The sequence below is a fragment of the Bactrocera neohumeralis genome, chromosome 3 (genome assembly GCF_024586455.1).
Source record: "Bactrocera neohumeralis isolate Rockhampton chromosome 3, APGP_CSIRO_Bneo_wtdbg2-racon-allhic-juicebox.fasta_v2, whole genome shotgun sequence".
Taxonomy (NCBI): Eukaryota; Metazoa; Arthropoda; class Insecta; order Diptera; family Tephritidae; genus Bactrocera; species Bactrocera neohumeralis.
The window spans coordinates 68,344,993-68,364,154 of record NC_065920.1 but is presented as its reverse complement, the minus strand read 5'-3'; the positions used below and the strand labels follow the sequence as shown (position 1 = coordinate 68,364,154).

General features: G+C 35.2%; 1 long non-coding RNA gene across 3 annotated transcripts in view; it reads right to left on the bottom strand.

The window, feature by feature from the left end:
• Positions 1 to 372: 372 nt before the first annotated feature.
• LOC126753591 (uncharacterized) overlaps positions 373 to 19,162 on the bottom strand; it is a 45,461-nt gene continuing 26,671 nt past the window's right edge. For 2 of the 3 annotated variants that reach the window (XR_007666190.1, XR_007666189.1), the window contains exons 3-5: positions 2,225 to 2,490; positions 1,634 to 2,033; positions 373 to 1,080 (exon numbers count right to left, since the gene is read on the bottom strand). This is a non-coding gene — a long non-coding RNA (uncharacterized LOC126753591). Of the gene's footprint in view, positions 1,081 to 1,633; positions 2,034 to 2,224; positions 2,491 to 7,996; positions 8,317 to 8,401; positions 8,597 to 19,162 lie in introns of all 3 variants that reach the window. The other variant, XR_007666191.1, reaches the window with a different exon arrangement.

Sequence of the window (19,162 nt, the reverse complement as noted above, 5' to 3'; positions counted from 1 at the left end):
CAAGTTTTTGAATTTTGGTATGGAACTTTGTTGGGCATTAAGTAATAAAAGGTTTTTTTGAAGATTGCTTTGTAGAGTGCCTGGATAGAAATTTTATTACGGAGAGGGCGATACAAAACATACATGTGGGAAATATGATGGTGAAGGGTACCCGACAAAAGATGACAGCATTTCTGTAGATAATAATATTTAGTATTATTAGAAGATAAATGGAAGTTCAATGAAAGTTTACATGAGAACAGTAAATTAGAAGAGCTAAATGAAAGCTTTTGAAGAGCATACATTTCTTGCTTAAGGATAAGCATTTGATCTTGTTTCTATTACCTTTTAAAAAGCTTAAAACGTTTTCTGCCGAAGTCAATAAAAAGTCACATTGTTTTTAAAATATTCATAACTCTTTTATTTTACTTTTTCAATCAACTCTCCGCTAACACTTTTTCAATAACTTAGAAATTACTATAACATAAATTAATCTGTATATATCGTCTCCTAAAATGCAAAATAACTTAACATCACTTTTCATAAGTTTACAGACGAATTAAAAACTATATAATAGAAGCCACTGATATTGAAACCAAAAGTGTGTTTTGGTTATGAAATGATTATATATTGGATATATTGGTCAGCGGAAGCTTAAAAGTTAGTGATACATATATAGTATGCAATATTTATTTCAAATTTTTTTTATGATACAGGGTTTTGCAATTTAAGTGCCGATATGTATGTCATAATATGAATTTCAATAATATTTTTTCGAAAAAACTTTTGACGCATGATTTTTGTAATACTTTTTTTAAATGTCCTATTTTTTAACAAAGAAATTTTTCTCTCTTCTATCAGCGTAGTTAGGTCAAGAGTTCAGTCACAGACGTCGTCTCGAGGCATGGCGTTGCAACGTCACTCAGCGTACGGAATCCAAAAAATCACCGTCTTGTAACAAAACTTTACAAATGTGATCGTGTCCTATTATTGCGGTGACCCAAGTTGGTGTGGCACTACCTAGTCGCTTCATGGTAGTTTCCGTGTGCGCAGGGTTATCGCTGTGCGATGACCGTTTTGTGAGACTATAGTGGCGCAATCCTGTTTTTGGTGGAAGAGAAGACAAGAAAGTTAGAAAATAAGTTGACTCTTTCGCTGCAGATTTACAAATATGGTTTTCTAATGCTAAAATATTAAATCGAAAAATTCTGAATAACATTGCAAAACGGTGGTCAATTTAATTCAGTTAATTAGTAAACTAACCGAACAAAAAAATAACTGAATATTCACTTCTCTGAAGTAGGCTGCACTCCGAATCAGTAGATCTGCTATAACCTTAATGGCTGCAACCTCGGCGTGGAAAACAATGCAATACCAGTAGGTCAGGAAGTCTGAAGCTAGAGTTGATAGAAAGCTACTGACAGTAAACGCTCCCACCAACGTTCCCGACAAGCTTCGAGTCATCCCCTCTCCTCCAAAGTCTTCTTCCCACCCTTCGAACTAATAATATATAGCTATACCATATCCTTTTAATATCTCCGATCTTTAATATTATCTTATTTTCAAATAATACCTAAATTTGTAGGAAAACGAAATATTTCCAAAAATGAAATGCAAATTGTTTTCTATTTAGTCAAACAGTTACTATACTCACCTTGATGATCTGATTTCCGAATAGAGATACGCATTCGCATTGCTGCCAGTTGTTGTATCATACCAAGCGAAATGCATTAGCGAGTCATTGAACACATCTTGGAACATTAAGTGTACATTCTCCGAAAGCCAAATTGTATTATTTAAGTGCAGGATTTCTTCTACAAAGCACAAGAAGCAGGCAGCGGCAGTAGGCATCAGCAGCAGGAGCCGTAGCAAGGCCAGCAACAACAGCAATGATGAGTAGGCCGGTGAAGAAGTTGATTGAGCAAATGGTCATCGAAGAACGTGCTGAACGCCGCATATTTTTGGTATTCCAATTACGTTCTACACTTTAAATTCATGTGTGTGTGTGAAAAGCAGTGCGGAAGATAGCACATCCAGTTAGACATTGATCAGTGCTGTGCAGGTGTGTGCCAAAAAAAATGGATTAAAAACAGAGAAACAAGAGGGGAGTTAGAATTTTTTACTTAAAACAATTTAAAACTACGCGCAATCATAGAGAATGAACGAATGAATTGAAATGAGATACGAAAATGAATAAAACAGCAAGCCAGCTGATAGGTGCTCAGCAGCCACTGATTATACTCACCTTCATATAGCCAATCGGGTATGCCGTTGTAGCGGATGCCAGGCTCTGCATCGCGCGTTAGCGGTACACATGATTGATAGAGCGTGGTACTTGGCAGTAGTAGATGTCATAGTTATAAACCAACACCAGCACATTGCCACCGACTGTGGTGCTGGTGGAGGTGTTGCTTGCATTGTCTCTGTCAGCCGCTTGAGTGGCTACGGAGCGGGCATAGTGTGCCATAGATGGAGCCACTCATCGCATCGATTTTCAATTTGATGCTTTCACTGGAAGTGCGGAAGAAATACAGTGAGAGAGTGAATGAATTGAGAAATCATAAGCATGAGTTGTGTTGCGCAGCGGAAGTCCAAACTGTGTTTTCCAATCAACAGTTTGTTTCTTTTTTGTTGTTATTGCATATTTATTTATAGCACAATATAAATATATGCGGGCGTGTGACGGATAGCGAAGCTGAAAATACGGAAATAGAGTGGCAAAGGAAATGACAATAGCCGAGCAGCTGCCTTTTAGTCCGTTTACAAGCAGATATGAATAGAAATTGAATAAACTTTTCCAGATAAGCCATTGATTGGAAACACAATTTATGGTCACTGCTTTGATTGATTGGGGGAGAGAGGGGAAAAAGGTTGATTGAAGCACAAAAAATTAAACAGTAAATGCAAGTTCAATAGAAATACCTAAATTATTGTTAGATAAACGCCACTCTAAATATGGCCTTAAATATGTGAACCAAACATAACTACAAAGTTTATGTTCACATACGATATATAGGCAAATATACTTGTAATACACTTTTAATTTATACAATTTGGAAGTTTTCGTATGCATAGATCAGAATGTTCGACTATGGGACAGAGAAGTTTTAGACCTGCAGACTTAAACTACTTATAAACATGAGGTTATGTTGTGAAAGCCTTATTGAAGTAACTATTACGATCTAGGCAGTATTTTCGGACTAAGTGCGATTGGAAAAATCTGTAAATCCCGAGTTTGATGGAAAAAAATATGAACTAAATAAGCCTGCGCATCTATCGGTATTTCTGAACGGTCGTGAACTAGGTACGTGGCTTATGTAGATATAGAAACTTAATTTCTGAAGAATATTGTGAATAATACAAGACGCATATTCGAGTTTTAGCTATCTAGGATACTGTTGTTGGGACATCTTTCACTGATCTCGTAAAAACAGACTGGTTACTATAGCAATGCAGTACCCAAGAAAGCCGTAAGCTTCCTGTCGTTATTTAATGTCGTTTATAAGCGTAATTATAGTAAGAAAATCTCTCTAAAATTCATTACGAGCAATTATTTATTAAGAACCTTAGATTAGATTAGACGATTAGAATTTTAACAAGGCCTGCTTCTCGGCAGTTCTTCTGTAAATAGTTGTATTAGAAGGTCTCCTTCGAGATATCTTAACGTGTTGTTGCTATATAGTACGGAATTAAAACAAGCGTCGACAGTTTTGATACAAACATTAATTGGTATTATGAACGTTAGCTTCCTAAGGATACTTAGAGATGTTTTTTGTATTGATGCAATGAACGTATAGATCTGAGTTTATTGTCTCAGAAGGTAAGGAAGGAAGTTAAGTTGATGAGCTCGACCATCATTTTAACTGAAGGTAAGTATTAAAGGTTTCATGAAAAAGCTTCGTTAGTCAAAAAAACGGTATTTTTCCATAAAAGTACATTTATTTTAAGGTTTACTTTTATCTTAATAAAGATCTCTTGACAATTCCATCAATGTAATAAACTTCAAGACCTTCTCTAGGCGATATTTGAAGCTAACGAAATATGCTGAAAGTAGATAGAATCCTAGTAGCCTCAAGGACACTCTTAGTATGAATAATTTGTTAACAAAAAATACGAGCAACTGGGAAATCTTAATATCTGAGACTACCGTTTTAACACTTTAAACAATTTCTATGTCTCACTTTCGCCTAAAACTACAAATAGTTCACTTTCGAAAATCATAAGAAAGGAAAGATGAACTCTTAGGCTTGAGGATCCTGATCATTTTCTCAAGATTAGCTTACGAAACAGAGTCGAATATTTTGTAAGTGTACCACATTGTTTTTTTGCCATAAGCCAATTGAGAAGTACAATTCTCTCACAGTCTAGTTTACATCCGAAAATTATAGAAAAGGAATGGAAAGTACAATTTTGTCTGAGTCCAAATACTGCTTGGTATTATGAAAACTCGGTGAACATCATCTTAGTAACCTTCCTCCGCAATTTTTTTTATTTATTTCATCTCTCTCTCACTCGCTTCTCACCTCGATTGTATATCGAAGAGCGTGTAGTGCGATATAGCGTTTATTCGCCGATATGGAGAATGTACTACTGTGCCCAAAAAAAAGCTGACATGGTATTTATTTTGAAAATTCTTTATTTATTCCTCCAAATCAATTTCATCCCCTTCAATCCCTTCCCGATGTAATGCACTTATGCCAACGGATTTTCCAATCTTCGAAACACTGGTTGTAGTCACTTTCCGGGATGGCCTTCAGTTCCGTCTTCGATGCGGCTTGAATCTCCTCTATCGTATAAAAACGGTGTCCCCGAAGCGGTCTTTTGAGCTTGGTGAACAGCCAGAAGTCGCACGGCGCCACATCAGGTGATTACGGTGGTTGCGGTAAATGGGTTGAGTTTTTGGCGAAATGATCACGAATTTCGAGGGCAGTATGGGATGGTGCATTATCGTGGTGTAAAAACCAAGAATTGTCTTTCCACAATTCCGGCCTTTTTAGGCGGATAGCGTTACGCAAACGACGCATAACGTTCAAATAATATTCCTTGTTGACTGTTTGACCGGTTGGAAGGAATTCATAATGCACAACACCGCGATAATCGAAGAAAATAGTCAACATGACCTTGATTTTTGAGCGACTTTGGCGCGATTTTTTTGGCTCTCTCTTGGCACGATATTCGCTCGATTGATCGGTTATTTCGGGGTCGTAAGCATAGATCCAAATCTCATCGCCAGTTACAATGCGTTTCATGACACCCTGGTAGTCGGAAAGCATCGTTTCACACACTTCAACGCGACGCCTTTTTTCCAAAAAATTCAATGTTTTCGGTACCAGTCGAGATTTGACGCGCTTGAGGCCCAAAACATCCTTCAAAATGGATATGCCAACTTTATCAGCAAGGTCTCTTATTGTTAATCGACGGTTTTTCAACACCAAAACTTTGATTTGTTGAACGTGAGCTTCGTCGGTTGAGGTTGATGGTCGCCCTGGACGCTCTTCGTCTTCGACACGTTCACGGCCGGCTTGGAACTCACTATACCACTTGTAAACATTTTTTTTAGACATAGCCTCATCACCAAAGGCTTTCTGCATCATCCTCAACGTATCCGCAGCAGAAAATTGATTCCGTAAACAAAATTTAATGCAAATTCTTTGCTCAACAAATTTCGACATCGCAAAAAACGAAAAGCTCACTTTTAGCAGCTCACAAAAAGACACGTATTTCAAACACTAATGAATATTTTGACATGAAATTTAACATAAATGTGACTGACAGTACTACCAACCTAAAAAAAAAATAATTCTCCAAATCCTTCGACGCGCGCAGTTTAAATTCAAATGTCACCTTATTTTTTGGGCACAGTAGTACATACATATATTGTGACAAATGCTTTCTGTAATCAGAAAAATGAATGAGAAATGCTGGTATACCTAAATTTCTTGTAATTCATTTACGATACAAATATATATTTCGAATGTGTGCGTTTTGGAAAATGTAATTAAAAATTATTTGCATTATTTTGCCAGAAGCATAGTAAACCAACAAATAATAAATATAAAATAATTTCTGTATTTCTTCTTTTAGTTTTTTTTGTTAATTTGCTTCGGTTTTCTGCTAATTTTAATACCTTTTTAAATGGTTAATGGCTCATAAAGCATGTTTATTATTCTCACACTATTATTTATGCGTTTTTACTGCGTTTATGCGGTCTTGCGGCTATTTGACTAACCCCACAGGGCGTTGCTGCTGGCAATAACTGAAATACATTAACTTTCATATACATACGATACGTACCACTATGTACTTCGTGCCATTTCGTTATGCGGCTATATGTTTTGGTTTTTTCTTTTGATTTTAATTTATTAATTATTCATTAGTTGGTTGTAAAGTGCAATGCATATATTAAGCTAAATAATAAATTAACGCTTTTTGTTGGCTTTCAAAAGTAAATGGTTACCAATTAATTGCACTATACTTCATTAAACATTTGCTGAGGTTATTTATAAGTTAAGGAAAAGTTTATTTATTTTAATAGTTCTACAGTATTTTAATATTAGTTTTTTTACAGTAAAGTAACTACTAAACAATTAGTATTAAAAACAAGAAAAAACCTTCACTTCGGCAGAAGCTAATATACCCTTCACAGGTGCATTTCTTTTAGTAACTATGTGTTCAGTTTGTAAGGAAGCTATATGCTATAGTAATCCGATCTGAGCAATTTTTTCGGAGACTATGTATATTGTTATCTTAAGCAGTAATCCATGTCAAATTTCGTGAAGATACCACGTCAAATGAGGAAGTTTCCCATACAAGCATTTGATTCATATCATTCAGTTTGTATGGCAGCTATATGTTATAGTGATCCGATCTGAACAATTTCTTCAGAGATTACATTGTTGCTTTAGAAAATAATCTCTACCAAATTTCGTGAGTATATCTTTTCAAATGTGAAAGTTTTCCTTACAAGAACTTGATTCCGATCGTTGAGTTTGTATGGCAGCTATATGTTATAGTGGTCCGATATCGACAGTTCCGACAAATGAGGGGCTTCTTGACGAGAAAATGACGTTTGCAAAGTTTCAAAAGGATATCTTAAAAACTTAGGGACTAGTTCGTATATATACAGACAGACGGATAGACGGACATGGCTAAATCGACTCAGCTCAACATACTGATCATTTATATACAAGTATATACTTTATAGGGTCTCCGACGCGTTACAAACTTCCTGACAAACTTAATATACCCTGTTCAGGGTATAAAAAGTGCCGAAATACGTGTGGTTTTTATATTCGTATATTTTAAAATCTGCCTGAGAAATCTTAGCAAGAGTAAGAAAGTATATAATTTGTAGGCGAAACATCATTCAAATTTGAAAATATTTATATTCCAGCAACAAGTATGTTCTCAAATTGAGGTTATATCAATAAGCGGGGGATCTATCGACTGATAATAGCTATGTTGTCAAAAAAGTCTTGCGGTATTTTCGCTAGTTGGCGCTGAAAGCGCGTAGTTCTAGTTTTATTCGTCGCATCGGGTCAAGCTATACCTTTTTGAAAGCTCATTTCACGCGCTAACACGTGTTTGATTGATTGTCGTTTCTTTTAAGTCGTTCGTGAGTTATAGCGTCGCAAACATGGAGCAAAATAAAGAGAAAATACGGCATATTTTACAGTACAACTACGATAAAGGCAAAAATGTATCTCAAGCCGTGAATAAAATTTATGCAGTTTATCTACCCGATACAGTTTCCATTTCCACCGCACAACGATAGTTTCAACGTTTTCGTTGTGATGTAGAGGTGGTCGAAGATGCGCCACGCTCCGAAAGTCCTGTCGTCGAAATTTGTGATAAAATCGCTGAATTGGTCGAAAGAGACCGCCATAGTAGCAGCCGTAGCAGCCGTAGCATCGGTCAAGAGCTGGGCATGAGTCATTAAAAATTCATTTCAATTTCAATAAAAAAAAATTTAATAAAAATACCGCAAGACTTTTTTGACAACTCATTATTTAACCACTAACCCTCGCACTAGTTCTGGAATAAAAGCTCAATTAAAAAGTCCCCGGCTTGTGATAGTAAAACACATCTTTTGGCAAACGTCGTTTTCGTTTATTTAACATAGTTTGGAGCGCGTTTATTGTGTGCAGTTAACTCCGATGACTGTCGATTAGACTTCACAATGAAATGATGTAGCCATGTTTCACCCATTGTTATACATCGACGCAAAATCCCGGGTTTATTACGCTTCAACATCTCTAAAGACTGCTACGAATCATCAACACTTCTACGTTTTTCCTCAAAAGTGAGTTCGCGCTGCACCCACTTTGCACAGAGCTTCTCATCCTTTAATGATATAAAATACATATAAGATATCAACAAAATATCTTTAGAGTGCCTGTTATCTCGAACATTTTCATATTACGCTTATCCAATAAAATTTTGTGGACTTTTTATGTTTTCGTGATTAACATTCTCCTTTGGGCGTCCACTCCGTTCTTCGTCTTCAGCCTTCATTTCACTATGTCTAAACATATCAATCCGTGAGAATCGATTTTCCTGCGTCAGTGTCCGGAAACTTGTCTTCACACCAAGTGCTTGCCTAAACTGTATTTGTTCCCTTAAAAAAGCAATATTTATCAAAACGTGAAATGTCTTTTAACCCATTTTTTTGACAATTACAAAGGTTGCTTCACTTAAAAGGACGTAATTCCCAAACTAATGATTTAAAGTCTAAAGCTAACTAAAATTCATGTACATTTAATTGTAGTCTGCGATTATGTGAAAACTTATTGAATTCTGGATGAATATGAATTAATATTTCAATGTCATAATCAATCATGTCAGGTAATATAAAACAATTTTGTCACACAAATAATCAGATCTCCAGCACCAACATTAAGCCACAGTGTAGTCAACTTTATTTTCTTCATTTTTTTATCGGAACTTTAATCCCTGTAGCATGGCTTCTATAAGTCAACCTTTCTTTTTTGTTAAAAATTCCTTTAATCGGACAAAGTTCAACTTTTATTTTAAGCATAAACTTATAGTTATTTGGTATGGAGCTGCCAATTACTACAAATAATAGCATTTCCATACAGAAAAAAGAAATGCCGTAATTTTCGAAAATAATGAGCAGCAAAAACAGAAAGCAATTTTTTCGGCCTTCGTCGAATTGATGACGAGGCGTTTATACCAACAGCCAACTCCCCATGGACGAGTGCCGACGAACTAATGGAAAACGAATAACAATTTGAAGTATGCGTGCATTAAACTTTCACTCAGTTAAACATTTATTTTATGTGCAAATATTTTCTCAACTTGAAGTCCCATTTTTTAGTTTTTGTTGTGCACATTATTATTCTCCAGTTTGCCACATTGGCCTGTGCAACAAGAGGTTGCGCCGCGTGGCAAATGTGTAATTTCTCTTGAGCGCACGACCTTGCTTCTTTCACACTAACATACACACGCATTTACTTTGTATAACTCTGTGTGTATTTTTGCGTACGTGTAAACTTATTTTGGGCAAATTTTACCTTTTTTAAAGGTTTCTCATTTTCTCCTAATTCATGCCACTTTCTTGCATTCCAATGTTCGTGTGCCGCTTTATCGAGTTTTTGTAATATTTTTCGTATGTGTATGTTTGTGCGTAAAGATTTGAATCTGCTCTTGTATTCATTTGCTTTATTTTGGCAACATTTGTGGCCATTATTTCGGCTACCAGTATGCGAATGTTATTATATGCCACCAGCAGCATCAAAACAGCTACAACATCAGCAGCAATAATAACAAAAACAACAAATACAAAAAAATACAAAATTGGTATAATAAGAGTGGTAGTCAGCAAATGTGTAAGCAAATAATGAAAATGTAGCAGGTGTAAATGTATGCGCCTAAACGCACACTAACGTTCTGTTATTTTCTGAAATACTATTTTATATTTCGATTTATTCATTCAGTTTCTAACGATTATTTATAATTTCTCTGCAAAACTTTCTTGGCGATCGACTTTAAGGGGGGTAAGGTTTGACAACTTTTTTTTTCATTTTTTTTTTTTTATTTATTTTTTCTGAACCATCAACATCTCAAGAATATTGTGTTCAAGTTTTACGTCATTCGGAGAAAAACTAACTAAGTTACAGCAGGTTGAATAACGGTACCTCCAGCTACCTGCGCTGAATGTAGAAAACTTTGAATCGATTTTCCCAAATATGTCATTTTTAAAGTCGGTGACCAGCCTACAGAAAAAACTACTGCATCGATCGTTTTGAAATTTTGTACAAATATTCTACATATACTTATATAGCTCTCGAATGACGTTGAGCTTTTCCGAAAATTTTTATTACTAACAATTTTACAATAACAAATAGGTCGATTCTTTCGTCTAAAATCGTCATTTTTCGCAACAATGTTTGAGAGTATTATAGTTTTGTTCACATAACGGTTGTTTGTAAGTCCTAAAACTAAAAGAGTCAGAATAGGGTTATATATACCAAAGTGATCAGGGTGGCGAGTAGAGTTGAAATCCGGATGTCTGCCTGTCCGTCCGTCCGTCCGTGCAAGCTGTAACTTGAGTAAAAATTGAGATATCATGATGAAACTTGGTGCACGTATTTCTTGGCTCCATAAGAAGGTTAAGCTCGAAGATGGGCAAAATCGGCCCACTGCCACGCCCACAAAAGGGCGGAAACCGAAAACCTATAAAGTATCATAACTAAGCCATAAATAAAGATCTTAAAGTGAAATTGGCACAAAGGATCGCGTTGGGGAGGGGCATATTTGGACGTAATTTTTTTGGAAACAGCTACTAAGTTTTTTGTACATATCTCGGAAACTACTATAGCTATGTCAACCAAACTCTACTCTCTGACATGTACGAAATATGGGTGAAATCGGTTCACAACCACGCCTTCTTCCAATGTAACGCTATTTTGAATTCCATCTGATGCCTTCTCTGTATAATATATACATTAGGAACCAATGATGATAGCGGAATAAAACTTTACAAAAATACGGTATTTGCAAAATATGTAAATGACGTATAATGAAATCTCGATTATCACTTTATAATGCGAGAGTATAAAATGTTCGGAGACACCCGAACTTAGCCTTCCTTACTTGTTTTTGTTTGAAAATGGTAACAAAAATTGAAAAATTGAAAAATTAAGAAAACTCGAGGTCAATTGAAAGCTAAACTAATAAAATAAAAAAAACATTTTGATTTTTTGGTTTCAGATGATCCAGTGATGCTGTAGGCTGGTCACCGCACAACAACTTTTTTTCGAGGTGCCTGCAGAGATCGACGATAAATCCGTTATTCCTCGCTATTTTTCGATAAAACTTTTTTTTTATGCATCCTTCAAATGTTGTACTTTCATATAATAATAAGTAAAATAAACCTACAGCAATAATTCTTTCTAAAAAAATTCACGAAAAAAGGTCTTTTTTCGACGAAACAAACCTTACCCACCCCTTAATGAGGCATGGTTTTGAATATTTTTTATTTGGTAAATCCATGTAAGAAGCTGAGCTACTGTATCAGCCTAAAAAAGGAGATTTAATACTTTTCGATTTGCACTCGATCTCCGTCGGCGCTAAAAAACAGCAAGTGATTTAAATGTATGTATGTCTTCGAGGAATCACTCAAGAAAATTGGCATTGATGATAAACTTTTGGAACTGATTGTACTTTAGAATGCTGTAACTCAAAGATTTTACGGAATTTACCTTTTAAATTTTAATATTGTATTCCTGAAGTTACATATATAATATCGATATATGTAAGATTAAAAATACATTTTTTTTCGAAAGTCCACTCTTTCACAAGTGTAACCTTCAAAATTTTTTTGTTTTTAATATTTGCTATCGTTGTTTAACTTTAAATCCGAATATGAGAAGCTTCTAACCTGTAATTGTTAAATGTGTGAGATATTTTAATATAAATGAAGGAATGTTTTCTTCTTAACAATGTGATTTAATGCTAAAAATAGCTCAGTACCTAGCCTAGCTCCCATATATTTATTGTAATGATTTTCTACCATTCGGTTGACTTTATGCCGTTTCTATTGCTCAACATGTCAAATATTTTAATTGAATTACTCGGAAAGATTTCTGGTTTCCAATGTTGTTTAACATAAAAAAATGTTTTAAGTGGACCCAAACCTTCATCTAGCTCCTATATTTCTAATATTATGATTTCAAATACTTTCGTTTGGACAAACTCTGAAAGAAATAAGTTGAAAATGCTGACATACCTCCAATCAGTTCACTCTAACACTCTAACATAGTAGCTCAGTACTAGCACAAAAATTTTACCTTACATAAATAGTGACGTTTTTATACCCCAAGTACTAGTGGTTTCCTACATTTCACACTTCCAAACATTTCACATTTCTTAGAGTCCCTAAAAACAGACATACAAAAAAAAAACAAAAATGAAAAAGCCACATCTCAGTTAGTCTAGTGTCTGCACCAGCCAAAGTGAAAACGAGATTAAATCGCTATCAAATTATTATGGAAAGCGTGTGTGGCTATGTGTGCACACTGGAAAGCCTTAACACACCTCTTCATACATATGCGCTGGTATGTGTGCAATCCATATGGCGCAGCTGGTAATTATTTGCAATTGGTTTGGAGTTCTTGGCGCCCGCAGCTTCATATTAAATTTCCAATACGCTGCACAATTGACGCATTAAATATTAATATACAAAATGCCTAAAAGTATGTGTCCTTAATTTAATTGTATATTTTATGAGCGTAAGGTGAGCAGAACTTGAGAAAAGAAATAAGGAGACAGAGAAAAAAAGTAGGCATATTTTAGAGGCAAATAAAAGTATTTTATGGATGTTCGGGATTTTCGTGATTTCAGAATAGTTTTTGATTTTATGCGAAAAAATGCTTTAAAATGGTATATTAGTTTTTGAAACAAGTACTATTTAGTAAGTAGTAAAATGTACTATTTAGACAAACAGACTATCACCCGGATTTCAGCTCATCTCGTCATCTTGATCATTTACATAATGGGTTGTCAAAAAAGTCTTGCGGTATTTTTATTGAATTTTTTTTTTATTGAAATTGAAATGAATTTTTAATGACTCATGCCCAGCTCTTGACCGATGCTACGGCTGCTACCATGCCGGTCTCTTTCGACCAATTCAGCGATTTTATCGCAATTTTCGACGACAGGCCTTCCGAAGCGTGGCGCATCTTCGACCACCTCTACACCAGAACGAAAACGTTGAAACCATCGTTGTGCGGTGGAAATGGAAACTGTATCGGGTCCATAAACTGCACAAATTTTATTGGCGGCTTGAGATGTATTTTTGCCTTTATCGTAGTAGTACTGTAAAATATGCCGTATTTTCTCTTTATTTTGCTCCATGTTTGCGACGCTATAACTCACGAACGACTTAAAAGAAACGACAATCAATCAAACACGTGTTAGCGCGTGAAATGAGCTTTCCAAAAAGGTATAGCATGACCCGATGCGACGAATAAAACTAGAACTAGCGAAAATACCGCAAGACTTTTTTGTCAACCTAATATACATATATGTATATTTCGATTAGTTTTAGGTGATACATACAATCGATAGGTGAACAAAATTATAATACTCGGTAGCAACAGGTTGCAAGAGTATAAAAATTCCCAACATTACCGTTGGAGTCTCTTAGTTACTGTCATTCACTCTATCTCTTTTCCTCTTTCTATTTCTCTTCTTCACACAAATACAAGTAAGTCCCATTGAACCGCTATCAATAAAGGTCATCGAAAACATCAATTTCGCCGAATTGTCACACTGAAATCCATCAACAAATGACATCCTTGCACTACAGCACACCAAAAGCGCTTGAAGCTGATTGCCATCGTCTCTTAGTGCATTGTTTCGCCACCGAAAGTTGTCTTTGTGCCCAGCAAAAGAGCGTAAGAGGCATGTGTCCGCCCGCTGGTGGAGCTGAACTGAGTAGAATTCGCTTGTTATTTATTTTTTAGCTTAATTGTTTTACTTAAAGCATTTATGTAACGACAACTGACACCGAAGACAAGCGACAAGCGCCGATAAGATTACTGCCACTAACAACGCAATAACAACAATTTGAGAAGGCTAAGAATACTGAGAATTGCGCAAACAAAGACAAAGCATCGGTATACTCGTACCTCGTTAACGGTATCAATTCTTATACAGTTACCAGTAAATACAGCTCTACATTAAGGGCTCAGTTCGCATGAATTTTGTTGTTGCCTTTTTCCTTTTGTTCTTCAATCTCACTTCTATTTGCTCACATCGGCGGGTACATGGGGAGCATTTCTCTGTTTCAGTTTACTTGTTTTGTGCGCGTTGTTGGCGGGGGACAGTGTGGTCGCCTAGTGGAATACTTATCATCTTGTGGGATCAGTTAAGTTGGCAAAACTAACAAATGTTTTAAGAAAAGTAAATAAAAACTAAAGTATACTGTAGACATTACTCCTTGGTGTTTTTAGTTCACAGAATGAAAAATGCAATCAACTTTTAGCTCATAAGTGGGTACAAAGTGGATACGGAGCGCTGAAGCGCTGGCGATATTAAAATGACAGTCTACTAAAGCGTATGAGCGTGCGAGTGCTGCTAAAGTGTGAAGGTATATCGCGGTAATCACTCTGCAAAATCTCATAACTCATTGCGCTGGTAACATTTTTTATATTTTCGAGTTGATAAGAGGACAACAATCCAACCCTAATTTATTATCATTATATTTGCTCTCTCCCGCTGGAGCATATGACCTGAATGTATGCAGTGACCCGAGGAAAGGGTTCAACATGACCAAATGTTAATTTACTTCTATTGCTCTCTAATCATGTTCAACCCTTCCTTTGGTTCACCCATTGTACTCCAAATTGATGAACAATTAGCTGCTGTTCAGGAACTGACTGGATTTGTTGAAGGGAATGTTTTTTCAATCTTAACTTACCATTGAAGTTAACAGTTTTTGGAACTGATTCTAAACCTTCCTGTCCATTAAATCTTAACTTTATTTAAACCTAGAAAAACTAATAGTTTTTTATTGCGTTGAGATCTAGTAGAGAACTTGGAGTTTTCTCCCACCACGGACTACAGAATGACTCCTCTCTCTACGAAAACAAACTTAACAATAATTAATTGGTTTTAAATTTTTTAATGGTGTTTATTATTTTCACAATGCCTCAGAGAATACCTCAATAATAAAGAAAATTGCATTTTCCTTTACTATGTAAAAAATATTATATATTTTTAGGTATTTGTACCTTATTTCGCTAATAAAGTAGTCAAACTAACCTTCTCATCACTCACCCAATTTCTTCTTGGGTGCCTACACTATATGTATGTAAATTCTCAACAACTTTGTAAACACTCCCAAATCCATCTCTTCATTTACACTTTCTCTATATATATATGTATATAGGGCTTCAAACAAATTCTGATGTCAGGAAAAAATTAACCAAAATGGCTACGGAATCGTTGAAATTGGTAGTGTTTGGGCAAGCCTAATTTATCTTGAACACAAATGTTTGAGTGAAATCATCGAAAAATTGTCTCATGAATGTCGTCCATTCACCTTTCTTAATGACATCGAAAAAGTTGATGAAATATTGCTTGTAAATCACCGTGTTGGCACTAGTAAGATAGCGGAGGATTTCAACATCTCTTAGGAAACGACTCAACACGTTTTGGTTAATATTTCCGGTATGGAGCGTGTTGCTGTTAGACTTGCACCGAAAGGCCTTGAATTTTGTTTGCAAAAATTACGTCAAGTAGAGATCATTAAAACAGAAAATTCCTGGATTTTTTGCCAAGATAAGGCGCCTTCACATTCTAGAATGATTGTGAGTCACTTATTGGCCAAAACCGAAGTGAGAGTTATCACTCAGCCGCTGTATTCGTCGTATTAGGCTCACGATAATTTTTATGATAAAACCTATTTGACCTTAGCTTACATGATCTACCTCAACTTGACGTAGCTTAACTTAAGTTAGCCAGGTATGGTCTTATGGAACTTATTTTTATGTTTTAAGGTATTAATGTAAAATTAAAATAACTTAAACTCTTCGTACTTGACTTCACTTAAGTTAAAGTAAATTTATTTATTCCTATATTAATTTTCTTACCCTTTAGATGAATAAAATGACATAATTCTTGAAACATAAGCTCAACTTATTTAATTAAACAATCATCAATTGATTGAATAATGTTCAAAACGCCATTCAATTTATCATGAAAAGTTATAACAAGCCGAGGCTCACTCCATGAAAGGTAAATTGAACATAAACTTAGATAATTTCAAGTAACTTTGCCAGAATGGCGCATTAATTACTGAACAGTGAGTAAATAATAGATCTTTATGCCTTATCACCTGGAGAAATTCAAATAACATTGGCGTGGAAAATGAGAATGTGGAAGAATGAAGGAAATGTAGCAGCAGCTGAGAAAACTATTCATTCAACTTCTCACGAGCAGTTGCAATTGCGCTTCCTCGGAAAAGGGTGTGGTGAGGGTGTGGCGCTATGCAAAGTTCACTAACACTCAATTTTATTAAAATCGTACTAATGAATGAAAAGTTGATCCTTTCAATGTTTTGAGCCATGCCTGTCTGCCTGCCGATGCTGGTGAAGCGCGTATATGTTGGCGACTGTGTTGAATAAATAGCGAATGTTTGCACAAGAAGAAATGCGAAAGCTAGCGCAGGTATTTGCAAGAAGTCTCTCAACAATGGAAATTGCTCGATGAGTAAATTTTGTTTGTTGTGTGAACGCATTCGCATGGTTGGCTGCACTACGCACGTGGTTTATCACGAGTAGAAGACAATAGGCGAAATATTTATTGTGTGGACTTGGATTAAATACATTTAAGAAGGGTTTTTAAGATATTTAACATAATTTTATGAAGAAAAATAAAAAAAAGCTAGAAATATTATAAACTTCAGATGGATATACGTTATATTAGTCTCAGTAATTTCGCAGATTATAGCATTCTCTTGGACAACAATAAATGCCAAATTTCGGACAGTTATCAGATCTAATAAGAAAATTATCCATACAAGGGCTGGATGTAGACATTTTGCATGGCAGCTATATGATATACTGATTCGATCTAATTAGTAATTTCGCAGATTATATCAATGGCTTAATCCCTGCCAAATTTCGTGAGGATATCTTGTCAAATAATAAAGCTTCCCATACAAGAATTAGATTGTGATCGATTAAGTTGCATGACAGCCTTAAGTTGTACTGGTCGGATCTAAACAATACTTTCGAATATAGTAGCTACCTTGCATAATTGCCTATACCAAACTTCGTAAAGATATCTTGTAAAAAAAAGAGGTGTTCATACAAGGACTTGATTCGGAACGAATCATTTGTATGACAACATTTTGCTATAGTGGTCCCATATCGGCGATTCCGACTTATGAACAATTTCTTGGGGAAAAAACGACGTGTGCAAACTTCCATAGCGATATCTCGAAAACAGAGAGACTAGTTCGCTTATATACTGACAGGCAGACAGAGAGACGGTAATAGCTAACTCAAATCAGCTCATGGCGTTGATTATTTCTTCATATGTATCATATATGTATTTTATAGGGTATCCGACATCTTCTTCTGGGTTTCACAATCTGCGTAGCGAATTAATATATTCCTTTCAGGTTAAAATCAGTAAAATACTATGAAGAAACTTGAAAAAAAAAAATTATAAAATATTTTGATCATTTACTAAAAAATTTATTAAAAAATAATATTTTGTCTCTCCAATTGGTTTTTAGCCTTCACATTAATATTTCTCAATTCTAAAGACCCAAAGTTAAGCCCATCTCATCTATTATTTATCTATTTCGCCCCTTTTTTTCACTTCCACCTAATTAGCTTTCAATTGAAGCACGAAATGCCGCTATATTATGGCAAATTAATTTAGGCTGCAGTTAATTAAATTTTTGCGCTCAAGTTGCTTGCTACTTCGTGCACAATTTCTGGACGTAACTTGCTGAAATGATCTACTCACTTGAATACAATGTTTCTCTTTTTTCATGGTACAGATGACGCGGCTCCTATTATTGCTACACTTCATTATGTTTAGTATTCTCCTTTTCCTCACCATTGATTCTGAATATTAGTTAATTCTCAGATATAATGGATTTTTCTTTCTTGCGGGGTAGTATCTAATATCTTAAGCCTACAAAAATCTGTTATACGTCATTACTTTTTATTACTTAATTGCATATGACAAAGCTCTCTGGGTGGAGCTTAGAGAGCGATATCCTTTTTCTTCATTAAATCATTTACGTTCGACAGTTTTTGTATTTATTTATAGCCGAGAATAGAAGGTTAGAGTAATAATTTAAAGCTTAAGATAATTGATTTTAGTCTACCTTTTGCCCAAGAAATTTTTGATAGAATAACGAAAATCATTATGTTTAGTATATGAGAACTAGAAAACAAAATGGATAAAAATTTGGATTAAGATTTGTAATGGATTGAACGCAAATGGTATACTGAAAAAATTTGGATCTATCGATTATTTAAACTTAGCAAATACAATTACAAAAATTTATTCCAAAACTTACAAACCAAAAAAAATCGTTTACATCGGCTGCACCATCTTCATAAATGAATTTTTTAACCTTCATGTCGAATTAAAGTTATTTAATAAGGAAAAAAGACAAGATTTCAGCTTGTATGGCAGCTATACGTGAATGCTAGAGTGGGTCCAATTTTGGCAGTTCCGTCAAATGATCAGCTTTCTTGGGAAAAAATGTGTGCGAAATTTCAGATTCATGTCTCAAAAACTCAGGCACTATAGTTTATATACAAGCCGAGAGACAGACGTGGCTAAGTAGACTCAGCTTGTCGCGCTGATAAATGATGTTGTGTAAGTTACAGTTGGGAAGCTTGTTTACTTATGAAAAGGTAATAACTTAGAGCGGCCAGGATGCTGTACGAAACTTGTTGAAATGGAAAAGAGAGCCTGTGTGAATTTAAACATCAAAAAAATCTAAACTCAATATTAAAGGAAATTCTAACTCGACTAGAGTCAACCAAAGAGACGGAAACCATTATATTATGCTTATGGGGTCAGACCAAGGTCTGAACCAATTTCATTTGTATTTAAGGTCAAACCACATTCTGGCCAATAAACCGTGATCCCTTTATTTTCTTAAAAAACCACATGTATTGACCAA